The following is a 20,755-nucleotide window of genomic DNA, read 5'->3' on the forward strand; positions in this document are numbered from 1 at the left end:
CATTTTTCTATATTTCAAATTCCCCCTCCCTTCTCTCTTCAGTTAATCACACTTCTCTCCTCTGTGAATAATTTCTTTTCATTGTAGACTTCCTCTTCTGTTCATGCTATCTCAAGGCCATCATACAGGATGGCGCATAAATACCGTTTCACTAGAAACTCACCTGCCACTATCTTATGTGTTGTAGGAATGGCTTGACCTGCTGGTGTGGGTGTGGGTGTCTCAGTGAGAATAAGAAATAAACAAACAATGCAGGGTACACAGTGACAACACTGACCAAGCTGTCCCCACAACACATGAGAAATCACCCGATGCTGAGGAAGATGGACGACCCTCCAAGCAGAGATCTTTACCGCACTGTCCACCTTTATTCTCTTAAATTTTATTCTTGCTATCTCTGGTCGTGTATCCGTCACCTGGTGACATAGCTCCATTGCCCGGTCATCCGGTGGCCATAATCAAGTAGCCTTCCAGTCACCCTGTCCACCACCATTAGACTGCCCTCACTCAAACTCACATCCTCCTCTCTCATATATCTCTACCCTATCTATCCATCTCATTCTTGGTCTTCCTCTCTACCTCACTCAAAAATACACTTTTTCCATCAGTCTTGCACTCTCTATCTTCTTCACATGGGATACAGCGGGCTTAAAATAAGCACCTTACTGCTGTATTGGTAATGGAGAAGGATGTCCTCTTGTAGTGGCACTGATATGATCAGCCGCCTGAACTGTCTCGTCAAACAAATGTCCTTCGACCCCCTTCCAACACCCAGAAAGGAGGAGGGTGAACTGCAGGTGAAGGGTAACTTCAGTTTGCAGTCCAGTGATTTCACATTTCAGCTGAAGCTGGGACAGTGACAATGGTGATGATTACTGTACAACTACTACAATGGTAGTGTTGTTGCTCCTGCTGCTGCTCATACTATTACTGCTACTTACTACCAATACTACCACTCCCACTACTAGTTACATAGTTTGTGCAGACACTATATCCTTTGAGACAGTAAATGGAGGGTTTTATACTGGTTGTTCCTGTTGTGACCCATGTTCATCTAGAGACGAACTCAGAGGACTGCAGGTTGAACTTCTTTCTCCTACAGCACACCATGCTCCTGATGGGGTATATGGAGGAAGCCATGGGACAGAAGCAGACTGTAGCACCAGTTGAGCAGGGTGGTACTCCCAAGGTGGATGGAAAGCTTGTGATGGAGAACTGGAGCTCCCATTTCAGGACAAGTGCCTGACCATCCCCCTTTGCAGAACTTTTCAAGTGTTTCTGGAACACAGAGAGTAAGTCGGCATACTCTACAATGCAAGTTTCTCTAGCTGTCAACACCAACCCACATGCACATTACACATTACACTTCCTATTCAAGATTCAACCAAAATGGCATCATTTAACCAAGCCTCAGAGTCCCTGGGAGGGGGGGTGGGGATCATAAATGCACCCATCATCTGCCCATCTCCCAGTGGTGACCCAGCAAGATGGTTGGAACCACTGTCTGACTCATTTCTTCAGTTCTGCAACATTTGCAGCCTTTCCTCCAACTTTCTCTCTGTTGAGCACCACTTCTCCTCTAAACCTCACCTTCTCTTCCTAACTTAGACTCAGCTGTCTGAAGCAACTGAGCTGAGGCAACTGATAGCAAACTTTTCTCTTTTTCCTCCTACTTTTCTCTGTACTCATTTCAAAGCCAAAGGTGGCTGTTGTGTATATGTACGCAATGACTTATCTTGCTCTCGTGTTCCTGAACTTGATTCTTCTGAATTCTCTGCTCTCTTGCTTCAGCTTTCCTGATGTTCTCTGACTAAATATATCTAAGCTGTTTACTTATCCTCTGATTCTACTGACTCAAAAATTCTTTGATTATCTTACTTCTACAACAGAGCACATCCTATCCATTTCTCCCTTCTCTGAAATCTCCATTCTAGATTTCAATGTTCACCACCACCTTTGGCTCTCCTCTCCTTTCACTGATCCACCTGGTGAGCAGGCATACATCTTTTCTATCCTCAGTGACCTAAAGCAGCTTGTATAGCACCCTACCTGTATCCCTGACCGCCTTGGAGAGTGCTCCAACATACTTGACCTCTTCCTTACAACTAATCCTTCTGCTTACTCTGTAAATCTTTCCTCTCCATTGGGCTCCTTTGATCACAACCATATCATCTATCTATCTATCTATATAGATAGATAGATAGAAAGATACATACATATATACTGTATATATACATTTATACAGTACATATATATATATATATATATTATATATATATATATATATATATATATATATATATATATATGAGGCCCTGCACGCCACAAGGGGCAAAGTGACACATATGATTTTCTACAAATTGCTTTCAAAGTCTGGCGACAAAAAAGTTCATAGAAATGTTATTTTTTAGTTTTAGTTTCTAAAATTTGGACATAAGGTGCATAAATGTGAGTACTTTAAGGGTAATATCTAAGAAACTTGGCACAATAATATTTCATTGTTAAAATTATGTCATCAGTAGAAAAATATTTTTTGTTAGTGTCTTGCTAGACTTTGTGAGCTTTTTGCAGCCGTTTTTGTTTTGTTTTTCTTATTCAAACCAATAAAGTATCATATTTATCCATTACTATGATAAAGGTGAGTTGTTTTTTAAGGGCAACATGGAAGAAAACGGTAAAGTGCAAAGTAGCACCTGAAACAAGGTGTAAGTTGCTGGGGTGCTCTGCACTTGGCAGAGGTGACACTAAGACTGAGCAGGTAAGGCGCCACCCTTGAGAAAATCAGCGGCCCTAATTGGCTATGTGTGGATGACATAGCACATTCTGATTGGATGGCTGGTAACTACTGTGGGATAACATACAAATGGAGTTTACCCTTTGTGGAATGCAACAGAACCTACACCCCAAACAAAGTGTCAACAAGGTCGCTTGGAGCACACTTCTCACTTCAGACTTTCACCCTTATTGCACTAATCAGAATTAAGCAAAGCGACTTTGTGCACACATAGGGTAGTGTTTGAGGGAGTGGGTGGAAACAAACAGGTTTCAGCAGGTATGGTGCTTTACCGCTTGTGGCTGCAGGACCTCATATATACACAGGACAAACAGTGCTGCTGCCTGGTTAAATTGGTGCCACTACATGAAGGGATCCCTCTCCAGCACACAGGTTTTATAACACAATCCAGTAATATATAAACAAACAAATAATACATATACTGTACACGTATAATTTTGCAGAATCATGCCATCATCATCATTGTCATCATCATCCAGACCTCCTTTCCCACCCTAGGGCAGGGTGAGGAGTACCAACATCCAGACAGCCCAAATTTGCCCAATCCAATGGGCCACGCTTCCATTCACTCACCATTCAAGCCCCTGGAATCCTGGCTGTATCTGATACACCAAAAACATTCACCAAGTTCTGTAGCTTCACATAAACGTATCCGATAGAGTCAATCCTAGAATCATATGAAGTCAGAAAAACAATCATTACAAAATCAAAATATAAAAACAATGAAGATATAATTTAAAAAAAAAAAAATATTAAAAAACCATTAACATATAATGACACCAATGAAAAATTCAAAACAGTAGTAGTAGTTGTAACTCTAGGTTCATCTGAAAGTGAACCCAGTAGGCTGCAGGTACAAACTGCCAATCTGCTGCAGTTCACCATCCCTCTTTCAGGGGATAGGGAGGGAGCTGAGGGGCATTCATATACAGTAGCAGGCAGCAGTGTAGCCCAGTTATGTCAGTGCCACCACACAAGGCATCCTTCTTCAGCACAATTATGAAAATGTAACTGGAATATGTAACTGGAATAGGAGGAGGCCGTAGCACGGGCCGAACAGGGTAGTACTCCCGAGGGGAATGGGAATGGTGGTGATAGGGAGAGCTGGAGCTCCTGTTTCACTAGCTATCTAACCATCCCCCTTTGCTGACCTTTTCAGTGTGACAGTAACATGGAGAGTAGACCAGCATACTCTCCCAAACATTTCCTCTAACTATCTATGCACTACACCACATGCACTTTACATTTCACACAACGTATCCCACTACGCTACAGGGGTTGGCGCCAGCAAGGGCATGCGGCCAGAAAACTTTGCCCCCGCTACCTAGTGGCGGACTTCTGGGGGGAGGCGTGGCGGGGGTTCCGCCGGCATAGATCATGGGTCCAGGGCGAGATGGGGCTCGGGCCTGTGCTAGAGGGTACAGGGCATTGCGGTTCCCAGGCTGCCGCTTCCGCCCAATAGAGAGGGGCCCGAACCTGGGAGTAGCGTCCCAGGAGGCTGCCCTATCAGTGGGTGTATAATGGCGGGATAGTTGCAGTGCCAAGACGCGCTTGGAGGGTGTCCCTGCAGCTGTCCTGGCAGGGTGCCCGAGGCCACTACCACAGCCTCTGGTAAGCTGGTGGGCTAGGGGTCCCAGATCCATTGCCTGGACCTGGGACTGTGCGGTGAGTGGGACCTGTGCTGTGTCTGTCCCCATTTATTAATACTGAAGATGACAATACTTAAATGGTTTCAAAGCAAGCCTGAGGACAGTAAATCACCCATGGGGATGAGGGTGGGTTCATGGAATGTGGGAAGTTTGAGGGAAGAGCAGGGGAAGTCGTTGAGGCATTCAGTAGGAGGTGGGTGGACGTGGCGTGTTTGCAGGAAGTCCGGTACAGGGGTGGATCAGCCAGAAAGATTGTTGGGAAGGACTGTTGCTATAAGTTGTTTTGGCAGGGGAGGACAGACGGATATGGAGGTGTTGGTGTGATGGTTGCGGAGAAATGGGTGGAATATGTTATGAATGTTTTGAGAGTAAGCGATAGGATATTGGTTGTGAAAATTCTGTTGGGAAGAAAGATAGCTGTGATTATATCGGCATATGCTCCACAGGCAGGATTGGATGAATCAGAGAAAGATAGATTTTGGGATGATTTAATACGTGTAGTGGGTGGTATGCGGGATGATGAGATAGTGATTTTGGGAGGGGACTTAAATGGTCATGTAGGTGAAGCAGCCCAAGGTTATGAAGGAGTGCATGGGGGATGTGCATATGGTCTAAGGAATGCAGAAGGGGAAAGGATACTCGAGTTTGGGGAGGCAACGGACATGATTGTGTGCAACACATATTTTAGGAAAAGAGACAGTAGGTTAATTACGTATGAGTCTGGGGGAAATAGCAGTCAGATAGATTATTTTCTGGTTAGGAGGGCCGATAGGAGGTTAGTGAGGGATGTTAAAGTTATAGGAAGTGAGGAGTGTGTGCAGCAGCACAAACTATTGATTTGTGATATGGTGCTTAAAGAACAAATGATGAAAAAGAGGACTTATGTACCTAGGAGGAAAATATGGAAGCTGAAAAACCAAGTAGTAAGGGATGCCTTCTATAGCGAGTTGCGGAGAGTGGTGGCTGAACAGGGAGCTGTAGACAGAGGCGTTAATGAACAGTACAGAGCCCTCAAGAACAATTTCTTGAGAGTTACTGATGTAACATGCGGCTGGACAAGAGGACCACCAAGACATAAAGTAACTTGGTGGTGGGATGAGGGTGTAGAAGCTGCAATTAAGGAGAAAGAAGGCTTTTCCGGGAATGGAAGAAGGGTGGTAGCAAAGAGGAATATTTGGCTGCCAAGCGTAGGGCTAGGAGAGAGGTATACAGGGCAAAGTCTGAGTCACAGAGACAATTACTTGATAACCTAAATCATGGGGAAAGGAAAAATATATTTAGGGTGGCAGGTCAGGTGAAGAGGGATAATCGGGATATCATAGGTGAGCAGTGTGTGAAGAATGATGAAGGAAGGGTAGTGGTGAACAGTGAGGATATTAAAGATGCATGGAGAGAGCATTATAACCGGTTGTTGAATGAGGAGTTTGACTGGGACAGGGAAGGTTTGGAGCCAGCAGATCCAGTGTCTGGCCCTTGGCCTTTGATTGATACTGCTACTGTGAGTGAGGCAATAGGCAGGATGAGGGTGGGGAAGGCAGCAGGTGTGTCTGGGTTGACTGCCGAAATGTTGAAGGCCTCAGGCGATATAGGGGTGAGTTTAGTCACTGACCTGATAAATAGGATTATTTATGAGTGTGTTGTCCCAGATGATTGGCTGAAGAGTGTAATTGTAAATGTGTATAAAGGGAAGGGTGATGCCCTGGAAAGAGGGAAATATAGAGGTATAAAGCTTTTAGATCAGATAATGAAGGTAATGGAGAGAGTTTTAGAAGGTATGATTAGAGAAAGAGTGAATATTGATGAGATGCAGTTTGGGTTTATGCCAGGTAGGGGGACCACTGATGCCATATTCATTGTTCGACAGCTTCAGGAAAAATATATTGGTAGGAGAAGGGATCTTTATTTTGTTTTTGTTGATTTGGAAAAGGCCTTTGACAGAGTCCCTAGAGAGGTGGTGAAGTGGGCAATGAGAAAGCTTGGCTTGGAGGAGTGGCTGGTTAGGGTGGTTATGGCCATGTATGTGGGTGCTCACACCCAGGTGAGAGTGAATGGAGATTTGAGTGATGAGTTTTCCGTGAATGTTGGTGTGCATCAGGGGTCAGTCTTGAGTCCCATGTTGTTTATCATGGTACTTGAAGCCCTTTCACGTGACTTTAGAAACGGACTCCCGTGGGAGTTGTTGTATGCTGATGATTTGGTGTTGATTGCAGAGAATGAAAGGGAGACGGAGGAAAGGTTTAGGAAGTGGAGAGATGGTATGGGGGAAAAGGGTTTAAGGGTAAATGCAGATAAAACAAAAGTGATGATATCTAGGGTTGGTGGCGGTACTGTCAAAGACGAGGGAGAGTGGCCATGTGCAGTTTGCCACAAGGGCGTGGGAAGTAATTCCATCTTGTGCGGTGTGTGTGATAAATGGGTGCATAAGAGATGTAGTGGTATCAGAGGTAGACTGCGAGATAATGCTGATTTTATGTGTACGGCGTGCCGGGGTGAGCAGGTGGAGATCGTCAGACGTGAAAGAATTGAACTTGCTGGTGAATCTCTTGAGTGTGTGGAAGAGTTTTGTTATTTAGGAGACATGTTGTGTGCTGGAGGTGGGGCTGGAGCTAGCTCTGTGGCTAGGGTGAGAAGTGGTTGGAAGAAGTTCAGGGAGCTCTTGCCTCTCCTGACATTGAGGGGGCTCTCCCTACGTGCTAAGGGGTCTTTGTATGCAGCGTGTGTTAGGAGTGTAATGCTGTATGGCAGTGAGACCTGGGCAGTGAAGGAGGAAGACATTCGCCGGCTCAGACGTACAGAAATGACAATGATTAGGTGGAAGTGCAGTGCGTCCCTGCGTCCAAGGCCTGGAGGGGCTGGGTTTACAATGGAAGAGTTGAGAGGTAGGATGGGACTGGAGTGTATTGGTGTTGTGATGAGGAGAGGTAGATTGAGGTGGTTTGGACATGTGGAGAGGATGGGGGATGATAATTGGGTGAGGAAGGTGAGTAGTGTTAATATTGGGGGTGGGGTTATGAGGGGTAGACCGAGAAAGACATGGGATGAGGTCATTAAGTGTGACCTTAGGGTTAAGGGACTGAACAGGGAGGCTGCAATGGATCGTGCAGCATGGAGAGCCGCCATTAGGTGACCAAGGCCGACACATGCAAGCATGTTGGAGCCTTTAAAAACGAACGATCATAATCATAATGTTATACAGAATTATCTTTTATTTTTTCTTGGAGGGAACAAATTTTGTGGGCTTTAAGCCTTTAGTTCCTCCTTTCTTGCATTAAACAAAAATCTAAGTATCATACAAACAATCAAAATATAAAAACAGCAAAATAAAACAATCATAATATCACATTAACGATCAGAATAAAACCTTATACAACAAAAACAAACACATTCATTCACCATCATGTCTGGTACTCTCCCACCTGGAGTGTAAGGGCTGAGGCGAGGGATTTGGTCCACACACTCATGGTAAAGAGTGACTAGTTGCCTTCAAGTGAGTGGCATTATGTGAACAATAAACCCAACCAGCCCTCGGATGTGAACTCTTATGGGCCACATCTGGATGATGCACCTCAACCCATTAGCCCACCAGGCATTCATAAAAACTAGTATTATAATTTAAACTAAAATCACAAGGCAGTCAAAAATAAGGATTACATAAAACTAAATATGATTTATAAATGACTATACTTAACACCTTCAATCCAGTGACTTGTTCTATTAGTTTATTCTTGTTGTTGTGGCCCCAGCCTCATCTGGACATGAATCCAGTGGACTACAGGGTGAAGGTGCCAGCCCCAGCAGTCCACCATCCTCCTTTTGGGGGATAGGCAGGAAATTGAGGTACATTTGCATTAGCAGGCAATGAAGCCAGCTGGTTATATATGTGCCTCCACATGAAGGCACCCCTCTCCAGTACTCCAGATTATTTCATTACAGAATATAAGATGCAGGAAGAAACACAGCAACATGTTGGGGCCTGAGGCTATGCTAATACTCCATTACATTTAAGGGATCAATATTACAGGATAACGATTAGATGGATGTGTAGTGCATCCTTCAATGACATGCTGGGGGGGGAGGGGTTTAAGGTTGAGAATGAAGAGTTGAGAAGAAGGATGAGACTTGAATGTACTGGTGATGTGATGAGAAGGGGTAGAGTGAGATGGCTTAAACATATGGAGAAGGTGGAGGATAATTGAGAGTTGAGGATGAGAGGTGTGCATATTGAGGGTAGGGACATGCGAGCAACACTGAAAAAAACCCTGCAACAAGGTCATAGAGCATGAACTCAGGGATGAGAGACTGAAGAGAACCTGCTAGAGACTGAGGATTGTGGAAAGGCATCATTAACTGACCAGTGCCAATGCATGCAAGCATGTTGGAGCCTTAATAAATAAATAAACAAATGGATAAATGACCAACCTACTGCCATTCATAGTACAGAACCCTACATAACTGAATAATCTCCAGTCATCTCTTGGGGACTGAATCTATGCAAAGCTGTCACTCTGACTGGGGTGTTCTAACCCCTGGACCACCAAGGGAAGGGGTGAATTAAGGCTGGATCCAACCCCTCCAGTTTGAAAATTTTATCCCAGAATATTTAACTGTGAAGGAGTTATTGAAGGCTATATCTAACCCCACCAGTTCTATTGTCCATATGTTTTTACCTGACAAAGATCTGTATCCTCTTTTAGCTTAGTTGATGGCCAGGCACAGTTAGTCTGGTGTATAAATTCTACTTGTAACCAAGGAGACTCAAGTCTGCCTCATAACTAAGGCTCATCCTATTTCATACAACCATGACTTAGCATTCAAGTTGTAGGAATGACCCGATTCTATCACATAAAAACTGACTATAACAGTTTCTTCCAAACTACAGGATGGTCCATAAACTCCTTTTCCACTGCCAAGCAATTTCTTGGGTGATACAGGGATGATTGAGTCAGCCAGTGTTATCAGTTTTTATTCTGCATCATTTATTCATTTTCTGTTTCAACTGCCACACCCATGCCCAATCCAGCTGGTGAGCCATCGCCGCCACACACAAGATACTGCCTGGTGAGTGAAGGCTGCACCTAACCCCTCCACTTTCAAAAATATCTCAGAATGAAATTAACAAGAGGTTGCAAGAATGAAATAGAGAGTAGGCCACTGGATTGAAAGGGTTTTTTAATGCTGAATTATACAAGAGATAAATCTATATATACTGTACAATGGTTCTTCTTCATTATAAAATACAGAAGAGACATATATGAGCATACAAAAGGATCATCATCACCATCAACACTGGCACCATCATCATCATCTTTGGCACTATCAGCAGCATATTCACTCATCATCAAGATAACTATTGTTCTCACTGCCATCATCATCATCAGCACCACCATCATCAATGTTATCTTTGGCACCACCACCACCATCATAACAGGCAACAACACCACAGTCATCATCATCCTAACCTTACATAAAAACCTTTCCCCCTGAATCAAATGACATTTTCTAGTTTATTCTTGCTACTTCCAAACAACTCAGATATTCTATTCCAGAAGACTTTATGTCGCACATTTCAATATTTCACCGATCACATGGTTCAATGCCAAGGTAACACTCACTAGTTTCCAGTACTTTAGGAAGGATGAAAGCAATGCTGTGAGCCCTACCTGCCTGAGTGTTCACACATTCAACATAACCTTCTCATGATCAGGATAACTCTAGTGAAGTACATTATTCCTGACAACTTTATCTAGATGAGAATGGTAACTACCTGCGTCTTGCTGTCTCCAAATAACTTATTCCCTCTCACATCAGGACAACTCTAGTCTTGTCTTCCAGTTAATGCCAGGTAATTTTATGTGGCTAAAAGTGCAGCACTGTCACCATTAACCCTCTCATGAGTGGGACAACTCTATTATTGTCTTCCAGTTGGTACCAGGTGTTTTTATGCAGCTCAAAGAGTGTTGTACTGCCACTTTTAACTCTTGTCGAGCTGCAGACAACATATGAGGCACAAATGAAGGTCTGCAAGTGCCACGCTGCAGGCCTCATACGAGATACAATTTCCACTGGTTATCAAACAATGACTCAGGGGAGGTGAACTTCCTTTCAAAGACTCAAACTGACAGGGTTAACCCTCTCATGGCTGAGACATTTCTATCATAGTCTTCCAACTGGTACCAGGTAATGTTATGTAGTTACTAGTGTAATTCTGTCACCCTTAACCCTCTCATGAATAGGACAATGCTAATTTTCTACTCTACACAACTGTGTTCAACTGAAAGTTGAGTCTCACAAACCCAAGAGTGTCAATACCTGGCTAGTCCAATGGTTCGGTCCCACTGTGGCAATTCCAATGTTTCCAGAGCCAGGTTCAGTTTATAACTCTTCACTGAAGCACACATCTACTGCTGTCACAAAAGCCTGAAAGTGCTAATACTACACTGGACTGACAGTCTGATGCCAAAGAGTGTTGACGGCTCACTGATCAGATGGTTCCGTGCCAAAATAACGATCGCCAAAGTTCCCAATGCCAGGCACAATATAAAACTTTTCATTGACACAGGGGTCCACGGCTGTTGTAACAATTCTCACCTTGGGAAATGCATATGTTATGTTGTGCACACCTGAAAGGGAAGATACAAATGTTTTTAGTTACACAGACAGTTTTCATCATCAGCACACCCACACATATGCACACAGACATGCATGCCACACCACACCACACCAAACCCACACATGCACGCATGAATGCAAGCACACACACACACACACACACACAAAACAAAGCAACAAAACTTACCCTGTTCAGTCATAAGCAGAGAACACAGTGATATATGTTCTTCTACAACTTCATGGTCCAATAACACTCTTATGGCCATAATGCCAGCAGCTCCCGTCCTTGATGTCCTTTGGCAGTCTGAGGTAGTGCAGCTGAAGAAAAAAAAAAAGTACAATTTTTATTATTACTATTACTGCTGTTGTTATGGGGATAGGGCAGCCTGATGATGGAAGACAGGGTGACATGGAGGCAGTTCATCTGTAACCACCCCTTCAAGGATTATAGTGTCTGGCTAAAGACAGATTATCATCATCATCATCATTATCCTAGTTTTGCCCATTACTGTACCTATTCTCTCGCTCTCTCTCACTATCTCAATGTCTCTTGAAAGTCTGTGGTAGTACAGCTGTCACGAATCAATTCGCGACATTTCCTTTTTGTGAGAAGCCACGAACTATTAGTGGAAAACTCACTGTGTATCGCTCAGTTAACCGTTTCTCTCTCCATTTCGGGGTATACTTTTCAAATCATTCGTCACCGTTTTCAGGGGTGACCGATTTGATGCACGTCACTAAGTGCGCTACTGAGCGATACTATTGTTTCTTTATCGTTCACCTCTGCTTGCCTAAACCATTAGCCATGCCTTCTGGTAGCTTGTGCGTCCTGCCTGTACATTATTTGAATTCAGTCTTGTGTTTGCTGTGACGGAGAAAGGTTCTGTGCTCAGAAGTGGAGAGGTCAGCTAGCACCCCAAGCTCTACTAGTACAGTTAATCCCAGTACTCCCACCTTAGTGGTGATACATAGCATTCATCGACTGGTATTTCTTTTGTGTATTTCCTAGTTTTAAGAGTTTAGTTAAGGTGTTTTTCCTAGGCGTAAGTATTTAGCTTCTGTGTGAGTGAGCGAGTGCGTCTCATTTAATTGATTTGAATTGTAACGTTAAATTTATTTTTTGTGATTAATAAATTTAACAGTTCCTTTCTTGAGCTTAATGTAAGTAAACTCTTGTTTCATTTAATCCAAATTAAGCTTATTTTCCATATAGCTCCTAGCTTGCATAAACATTTGCTTTCATAACTGGTACTTAGACCAGTCTTGTTGTATTAACTTAAAATCCGTTGTGCCAGGAGTTAATGCATCAGCAAGAACCTGATGTTGTTATTATTAGTATTAGTTATTTATTGTCAGGGGTGATGTAACTTTCTCCAGAGGCTAACAGTACAGTAATTCAGCAATTGTGAGTAATTAGTCTCTGCGTGTACTGTTGAGAAAGTTTATGAATTCTCGTTCTCAGAGAGTCGTGCGAAGAAGCAGCGTAAAGTAATCATTGCTTGATGTAGCAAGACAATCATTGTCTATGCTCTTCAATATTATTGAATATTATTATCAATTTAAATAATATTTAAAGCATATATTTTAAAATTACCGTGATATTATAAAAACCCCGTGACAACAGCCCCCCTCCCCCTCCTGAAAAAATACTGTACAAAATGCAAAAATAAGTACCTTTATTACAATAATGCTTCTGGCGACTTCAGTGGTGAGTAAATAAAGGCGTGACCCATTCAACTGGGCTGACTTTAATCAACTGCTCCTCCTATCAGTTTTTTCTTGCTCCCTGAACCTTACCTCACTCCCTCTGAGAACATGACGAAGTCTGGATCATCATCATGATTAAAAAAATCATTACAGCCACCACCACCACCACCACCATTATTCAGTAACCTTACACATAAAGCATAAGAACAGGGGACTAATTATCATGATCATTATCACTGTGACAATAAGCCAAGTTGGGGGGTCAACTGTAGTTAACTCCTTCAGTCATATTGTCTTGCTTCATTGCTGGTACTGTCGGACATTCCCACATGTACTACACTGCAGGGGACACTTGTAGATCTGACAGGTATGATGTGGCCTTCATTTACTCATTATTAAAGCTCTGTCCTAAGCTTAAAAAACTGACCACATGTAGGAAGAATGTTCACCATCATTATCCAGGCCTCTTTTCCCACCCTAGGAAGGGATGAGGTAGTATCCACACAGCCAGAGGAGACTTGAAAGAATGAGATCACACAAAAACTAACCAAAGCAAGACAAGCATATCAATAATACTGTAAATCAATGAATGTTGCTGTGGCCCTATGCTCATCTTGACATGAGGTCAGTGGAATACATGCAGAAGTTGCCCTTCTCCTGCAGTTCACCACGCTGAGGGATAGGGAGGCAGCTGAGGGATGTCTCCATAATGAGGCAGAGAAGCCACTTGATTACACTGACACTGTCACTGGATTGAAGGGGTTAGTCAATGATGTATCTAACCCATCACATTTGAATCCTCCCCTACACCTTGTAAAGTTGTCCTAAAAAATAAAAAATAAAAAAAATAAATAAAAAATAAAGTGGCATAGCCAGACCCTCTCAAACTGGTGGGTCAAGGTGGAAGTGGCCCATTGCTACACAATGTGCACACATTTAAATAGATAAGTTTCAGATGGGGTGCCAGTGAGGAGGGCCAAGAAATGCATGGGGAAGCCAAGGCTGTCCTGAGGCTCTGCCACTGGCCCATTATCCAGGGGGATTCTGTTCCAACTAATGCCACATCATTTTACCTCTGGCTCTCCTGTGTCAAGGTTCGTCTGGATGAGAATCTTGCCAATCCTAACGTCCTTCAACACCTCACACAAAGCGTTTTCCATTGTCTCCCCTGCCCGTAAAATTGAAACACCACAAATCTTTTCTGTGGCAATTCGTTTTCCTTCATACGGGATTCCCTGGGGTGTTTCCACAGTCATGTCCTGCTGGGGAGAAGGAGTAGAATCATCATCATCATCAAAATACCACAAATCTCTATGGTGAATTACTTTCTTTCACAAGGGATTTAATTATACAGGAATACCCCGGTTTAACAATGCAACTGGTTCAGTAAAAACCCATCGCTAGGCAGGGTACGGTACCATAATCTCAGGGTGTATTTAACATGTGAAGTATAGGGATGTGTTTTTAAGCCTTGGGTTTACCCCTCAACCAAGTCCTAAACCTATCCAAATGAGTCCAAAAACAAGTTTCTAGCTAACTTAAACCTCCAAATAACTTTAAAACAAGCTAAACTAAGCCTAAAAGCAGTTTATAACTCACCTAAACCCAAATAAAATATGAAAATCATCAAAAATAAGGATGGAAAAAATCAAACCTGGTAAACTGTACCCCAATATGACAATGCTCACCCCACCTATGACTAACTATCTATCTATCTATTGCCAGATGCCTCAATCCCGTACAGGGTGGCCACAAATAAACTGCCTCCATGTCCCCCTGTCCCCCACCATTTCACTGCCCTGCTCCCAACTCACACCCCCCTCTCTCATTTACCTCTCCACTCCATCTCTCCATCTCATCCTCAGCCTCCCCCTCCCTCTCCACCTCACTCACATACACTCTCCTCGTCAGTCTCTCACCCTCCATCCTCTCCATATGGCCAAACCACCTAAATGTGTTCCTCCTAACGCTTTCTATCACATCCACATCACAACGCTCCTTTATATCCTCATTTGTCAGTCTGTCTCTCCATGTGACTCCACAGGCTACTCTTAAATAACTCATTTCCACTGCTTTCACTCTTGACTTCTGTCCTTCCAACAACGTCCAAGCTTCACTTCCATACGTTAGAGTTGGTATCACAATACTGTCATGTAGTAACTTTTTCACTTCCATGCTCACTTCCCTGCTTCTTATCACTGCTTTCAAGGAACCAGCAACCTTTCTTCCTTATTGTACCCTTTCAAGCACTTCACCCTCCAAACTTCCATCCTTACTCATCACACTCCCTAGTACTTAAATGTACTCACATTTTCCATTTCCTCACCATCCAACCTAACTGTACATTCACTGACTTCACCTCTCTCAAAGACCATCACTTTACTCTTCCCTACATTCACCTTTAGATTCCATTTCTTACACACTCTCTCAAACTCATCCACCAAGCCTTGCAGCTCCCCTTTGTCTTCACTCAACAACACAGTATCATCTGCAAACAGTACAGGGAGTTTCCAAACACTATCCTCTCTCACCAGGGCCACTCCAACATCCACTGCCCTACCTTGTATCTCTTTTATTACCCCATCCATGTACAGATTGAACAACCATGGAGACATGACACATCCCTGTTTCAACGCAACCTTCAAAGAGAAAAATTAACTCAGTTCACCACTGCAGCCTTAGCACCATCATACATACTCTTCACAGCATTCAACAACTTCCCATCTACTCCATATATTCTTAACACTTTCCACAATCCTTGTCTATCCACCCTGTCATATGCTTTCTCCAAATCCATGAAAGCCGCATACAACTTCTTTCCCTTCTCTAGAAACTTTTCCACTAAAGATCTAAGAATGAATATCTGATCCACACAACCTCTTCCCTTCCAAAAGCCTCCCTGATCTTCTCCAACTAATTCCTATGAATAAAACACTCCAACTAATTCCTATGACTAAAACACATTAATCTAAGTCTAAAAAATAGTTTACAAATCAACCTTAACACAAAATTTTAGTCTAAAATACCACCAAAATCAGTTTAAAAAAACAAAACCCATTGCCACACTGGGGTCTGGCCAGTGTTAGGTGGGGTATGGTGGTTTTTCTACCCATCATCGCTATGCTGGGGTTTCACGTCCATGTATAGGGGTTTCACATCCTGAGGTCTGCCTGTAATAATACTAATACTTACACTAATAATAATAATAATAATAACTATAGTAATTCCTGGTAGGTGGGGGTGCTCACCATCCACTCACTCAATGTAGTGCTGCTTTGGTTATCAGCCCTTTCCTCTCGTACTTCCTTCCTCTTCTGTCGTTCTTTTCTTCATTCTTTCTACTTTCTTCTGCCTATGGGTGACTTTACTCTCCCTCTTCAATCTTTCTTTCCTTCATTCTTTCCCCCTCCTGCCTGTGGGTGACACTACACTACTGACAAGCCAAATGGTTTCCTGTACACCAGGAAACCATTTACTACGCTGGGTGGTGACCATATAACCAAATTATGGCGCCTGGTGGTTTAGTGGGTAATTAAGGCACTTCAATTTAGGGGACATGTTATATGGTGAAGGTGTGGCTGGAGCTAGCTCTGTGGCTAGAGTAAGGAGTGGCTGGAGGAAATTCAGGGAGCTGTTGCCTCTCCTGACTCTGAGAGGGTTCGCCTTCCTTGCTAAGGGATCTATGTATGCAGCATGTGGTAGGAGTGTAATGCTGTATGGTAGTATGAACTGGGCAGTAAAGGAAGAGAATATCTGGAGGCTCAAATGTACAGATATGACAATGATCAGATGGGTGCATCCTTGAATGTGAGGCCTGTGGGAGCTTGGATTACGATTGGCAAGTTGAAAGGAAGGATGGGACTAGTGTGTATTGGTGATGTACTGAGGAGGGGTGATGATGTGTAGTAGACTGAGATGGTCTCAGCATGTTGGGAGGATGGATGATGACAACTGGGCGTGGAAGGTAAGGAGTGTGAATATCAGGGGTAGGGCTGAGATGGGCGGACCAAAAAAGACCTGGGACAAGGTCACAGAGCGTGACCTCTGGGATAAAGGACTGAACAGAGAGGCTGCCAGAGATCAAGAAGCATGGAAAACTGCCATTAGGTAACCAAGGCTGACATATGCAAGCATGCTGGAACCTTTATAAATGATAACGACTAAACCTATTGGTCTTCATTACAGTTCTCCTCAGATCACAGCTTCTTGAAGAGAAAAAACAAAAGACCTACTGTAAATGGAGGTAAAGATGGAGAGATGGCAATTTTAGGCCAAGATAAAATGAAAAGGGTGAGTTTTCAAAAGCCATCTATCTCTAAGACATACCGTAAATGGAAGTAGAGTCAGCGCGTGTTCTATCACCAGACGAATCAACCTCTTGGAGTAGAAGATGAATTCGTCCCTGGGAGTGTCCTTATTGCGAATGAACGTGTGCAGTCCACGAATTTGTGGCGTTGATGGCAGGAGATGGAGGGAATTTGGTCTTGCAATGCCAAAATTGGCGTTTGCTAGCTTCTCTCGCAGCCTGAAGCCCCTCTGAAGAATGTACAACCAGCATCACATCCTAGTGTCATTCTAATGTTTGAACTCAGCATTCAAGATGGACAGATGGCAATTTTAAGTCTAGTCAAATTCAAGATGGGCAGATGGCAATTTTAAGTCTAGTCAAATTCAAGATGGGCAGATGGCAATTTTAAGTCTAGTCAAATTCAAGATGGGCAGATGGCAATTTTAAGTCTAGTCAAATTCAAGATGGGCAGATGGCTATTTTAAGTCTAGTGAATTCAAGATGGGCAGATGGCAATTTTTAAGTCTAGTCAATTCAAGATGGGCAGATGGCAATTTTAAGTCAAGTCAGAGGAAAAAGGGGTTTAGGATTATTATTATTACCTGTTGTAGTTGTGTCATGACATTTTGAGCAATGAGATTTATGGCAACTTCATTCTCACCTCCTCTTGGCACAATGATGTCTGCATGGACCTGAGAATAAGAAGAATGTAACCATCATCATTATTTATTTATCATTATCATTCTCTCTCTCCCATTCTGTATAGGTAATTAAGGTATCACCATAATGGTATAATAATAATAATCATCATCAACTGATGGAGTAGAGAGGTATATGAGGGAGGGGGGTGTAAACTGAAAGCAGGGCTGTGAAATGGCGACATGGAGGCAATTCGTTTGTGGCCATCCCGTATGGGATTAAGGCGTCTGGCAATAGATAGATGCCTATAGATAGATCATTAACTAAGAACATGAAGAAAGTATTTATCATCATTAACACTTCATCATCACTTACTCTTTCAGTATAGGTAATTAATGTACCACCATAATACTGTAATCCATCCATCCACCCATCATCCAATCCCATGTTGCCCCATGAGGAGTGTAGGAGTGCAGGCCAGGCAAGTTGGTCCTGACATTTAAGATGAGTGACCAGCCTCACTCATCCCTGAGTGGCATTACATGATCAATATACCACAGCCACCCACTGGATATAAACCTATACCGGCTCATTCTGATTGAAGCGCTGTAATTACCCACTAAACCACCAGGCGCCATAATTTGGTTATATGGTTACCACCCAGTATAGTAAATGGTTTCCTGGTGTACAGGAAACCATTTGGCTTGTCACTCAGTGCAGTGTCACCCACAGGCAGAAGGAAGGGGAAAGAATGAAGGAAAGACAGAAGAGGAAGGAAGGAAGAGAGGAAAGGGCAGACACACAAAGTAGCACAACGTCAAGTGAGTGCCCCCACCTACCACATAATACTGTAATACTACTACTACTACTAATAATAATAATCTATCTATCTATTCATTGCGAGATGCATTAATCCTGTAAGGGGTGGCCACAAACAAAGCACCTCCATGCCACCCTGTTCCCTTTGATTTCACTGCCCTCCCCCCAGTTCACATCCCTCTCTCACATACCTCTACACTCCATCTCTCCATCTCATCCTTGGCCTCCTCCTTCCTCTTCCCCCCTTCACCTCACTCACATCCACTCTCCTTGTTAGTCTCTCACTCTCCATCCACTCCACATGGCCAAATTACCTCAGTGTATTTCTCTTAACGCTTTCTATCACATCCACATCCACACCACAACGCTCCTTTATATCCTCATTCGTCAGCCTGTCTCTCCATGTGACTCCACAGGCTCCTCTTAAATAACTCATTTCCACTGCTCTCACTCTTGACTTGTGTCCCTCCAACAAAGTCCAAGCTTCACTTCCATACGTTAGAGTTGGTATCACAATACTATCATGCAGCAACTTATTTACTTAAAGCAACTTTTTTACTTAAATGCTCACTTCCCTATTTCTTATCACTGCATTCAAAGAACCAGCAGCCTTTCTTCCTTGTTGCATCATCTCATGCACTGCATCCTCCAAACCTCCATCCTTACTCATCACACTACCCAAGTACTAATGTACTTACATTTTCCACTTCCTCATCAACCAACCTTACTGTGCAGTCAGTGACATCATTTCTCTTGAAGACAATAACTTTACTCATCCTTACATTCACCTTTAGATTCAATTTCTTACACACTCTCCCAAACTCATTCATCATCATCATCATCATCATTCTTCTTTCCCCCCCCCTCCTCTCTCCCACCTCTCTCTAACATAGGCAGTTCATTATTATCACCACCATCCCAACTTCTATTGCCAATGAAATTTGGAGTGAGGGAAGTTATACAAACATCCTTCTCTTCCTCCTCATCATTATTATAATATTTCCTGACATGAAAAGGAAAAAGATATATTGACAACATCTAGTAACTTAAATAATGCTTAACCATGCAACTGAGTCCTACACAGACCATACAGATCTAGAGGTCCTTATCACAGAGGTATCAACACACTGTACAGTACATACATATCAGTCAAGTGCTAGATTCACAAACTGCATGTACTCTACTGAGTTGCTACATCACAAGAATGTTGTTGTTGTTGTTGCTGTACCCCAGGCTCATCTGAACATGAACCCTGTGTATTGTAGTCTGCAGCAGTCCAACACCCTTCTTTTGGGGAAGACGGATAAAGATGTTACTATAACCAGCCAGTGGTGCCACCCAGTTACACTGGCGTCACCATACAAAGGTGCCCATCTCCACCACCACAAACTGTTACATAGGTGCTACAGATCCAGAGGTCCTTACCATAGAAGGGGCAATGTAGTAGTCAAATGCAGGCTTGACAAACTTGAAGTATTGTTTCAACACACCATCCAGTTCTCTCCCTCGCTCTGCAATGTCCCGCTGCAATCGGCGAACCAGTCTTTCATCTGAATCAGTGTCAACAAATACCTTCATGTCTAGCAACTGTTGAAAGAAATTAGGTTATTATTATTATTATTATTATTATCATCACCATAATCATCATCATAGAATCCTGTGTTGCCCCATGAGGAGTGTAGAAGCCCGGGGCTAAGCAAGTTGGTCCTGACACTAATACGAGAGTGACCAGCCTCACTCATCCCTGAGTGGCATTACGTGAGCAATAAACCCCAACCACCCCTTGGATATAAACCTGCACTGGCTCAATCCGACTGGAGTGCCTTAATTACCCACTAAACCACCAGGCACCATAATTTGGTTACATGGTTACCACCCAGTGAAGTAAATGGTTTCCTGGTGTACAAAGCTGGAAGTAACGCCACTACTATTTTAATAACGATGGTGGTAACGCCATTACTTGTTTTAGCTAGTAGCAGAACTGAGAGCGCTGCTACTTTTTGGCCGTACTCACGCGTTACCGCGCTCCTCACTACTCAAGCGACGAATACAGGTCCGGAGTCGGTGAGTACTGTACATACAGATATGCTGACGGTTTGGTTGTATTAATGACGAAAAATAATACTTTTGTCAGTTCTGTCAATTAATGATGTTTGTTCTACATTACATCAGTGATTTATTAATTATTATTTAATAGTTATGTGCAATATTTAGACAGGAATTTGCTAGTTAATTATCAACTGTTTAAAT

The 20,755-nt window shown here is 43.0% G+C and overlaps 1 pseudogene; it reads right to left on the reverse strand.

Moving 5' to 3' along the window:
• Nucleotides 1–10,658: 10,658 nt before the first annotated feature.
• Nucleotides 10,659–20,755, reverse strand: part of LOC145389777 (uridine-cytidine kinase-like 1) — a 33,173-nt pseudogene continuing 23,076 nt past the window's right edge.

The sequence above is a fragment of the Coenobita brevimanus genome, unplaced genomic scaffold, assembly GCF_032717465.1.
Source record: "Coenobita brevimanus isolate Jiangsu-jjx unplaced genomic scaffold, ASM3271746v2 jjx.HiC_scaffold_2062, whole genome shotgun sequence".
NCBI lineage: Eukaryota > Metazoa > Arthropoda > Malacostraca > Decapoda > Coenobitidae > Coenobita > Coenobita brevimanus.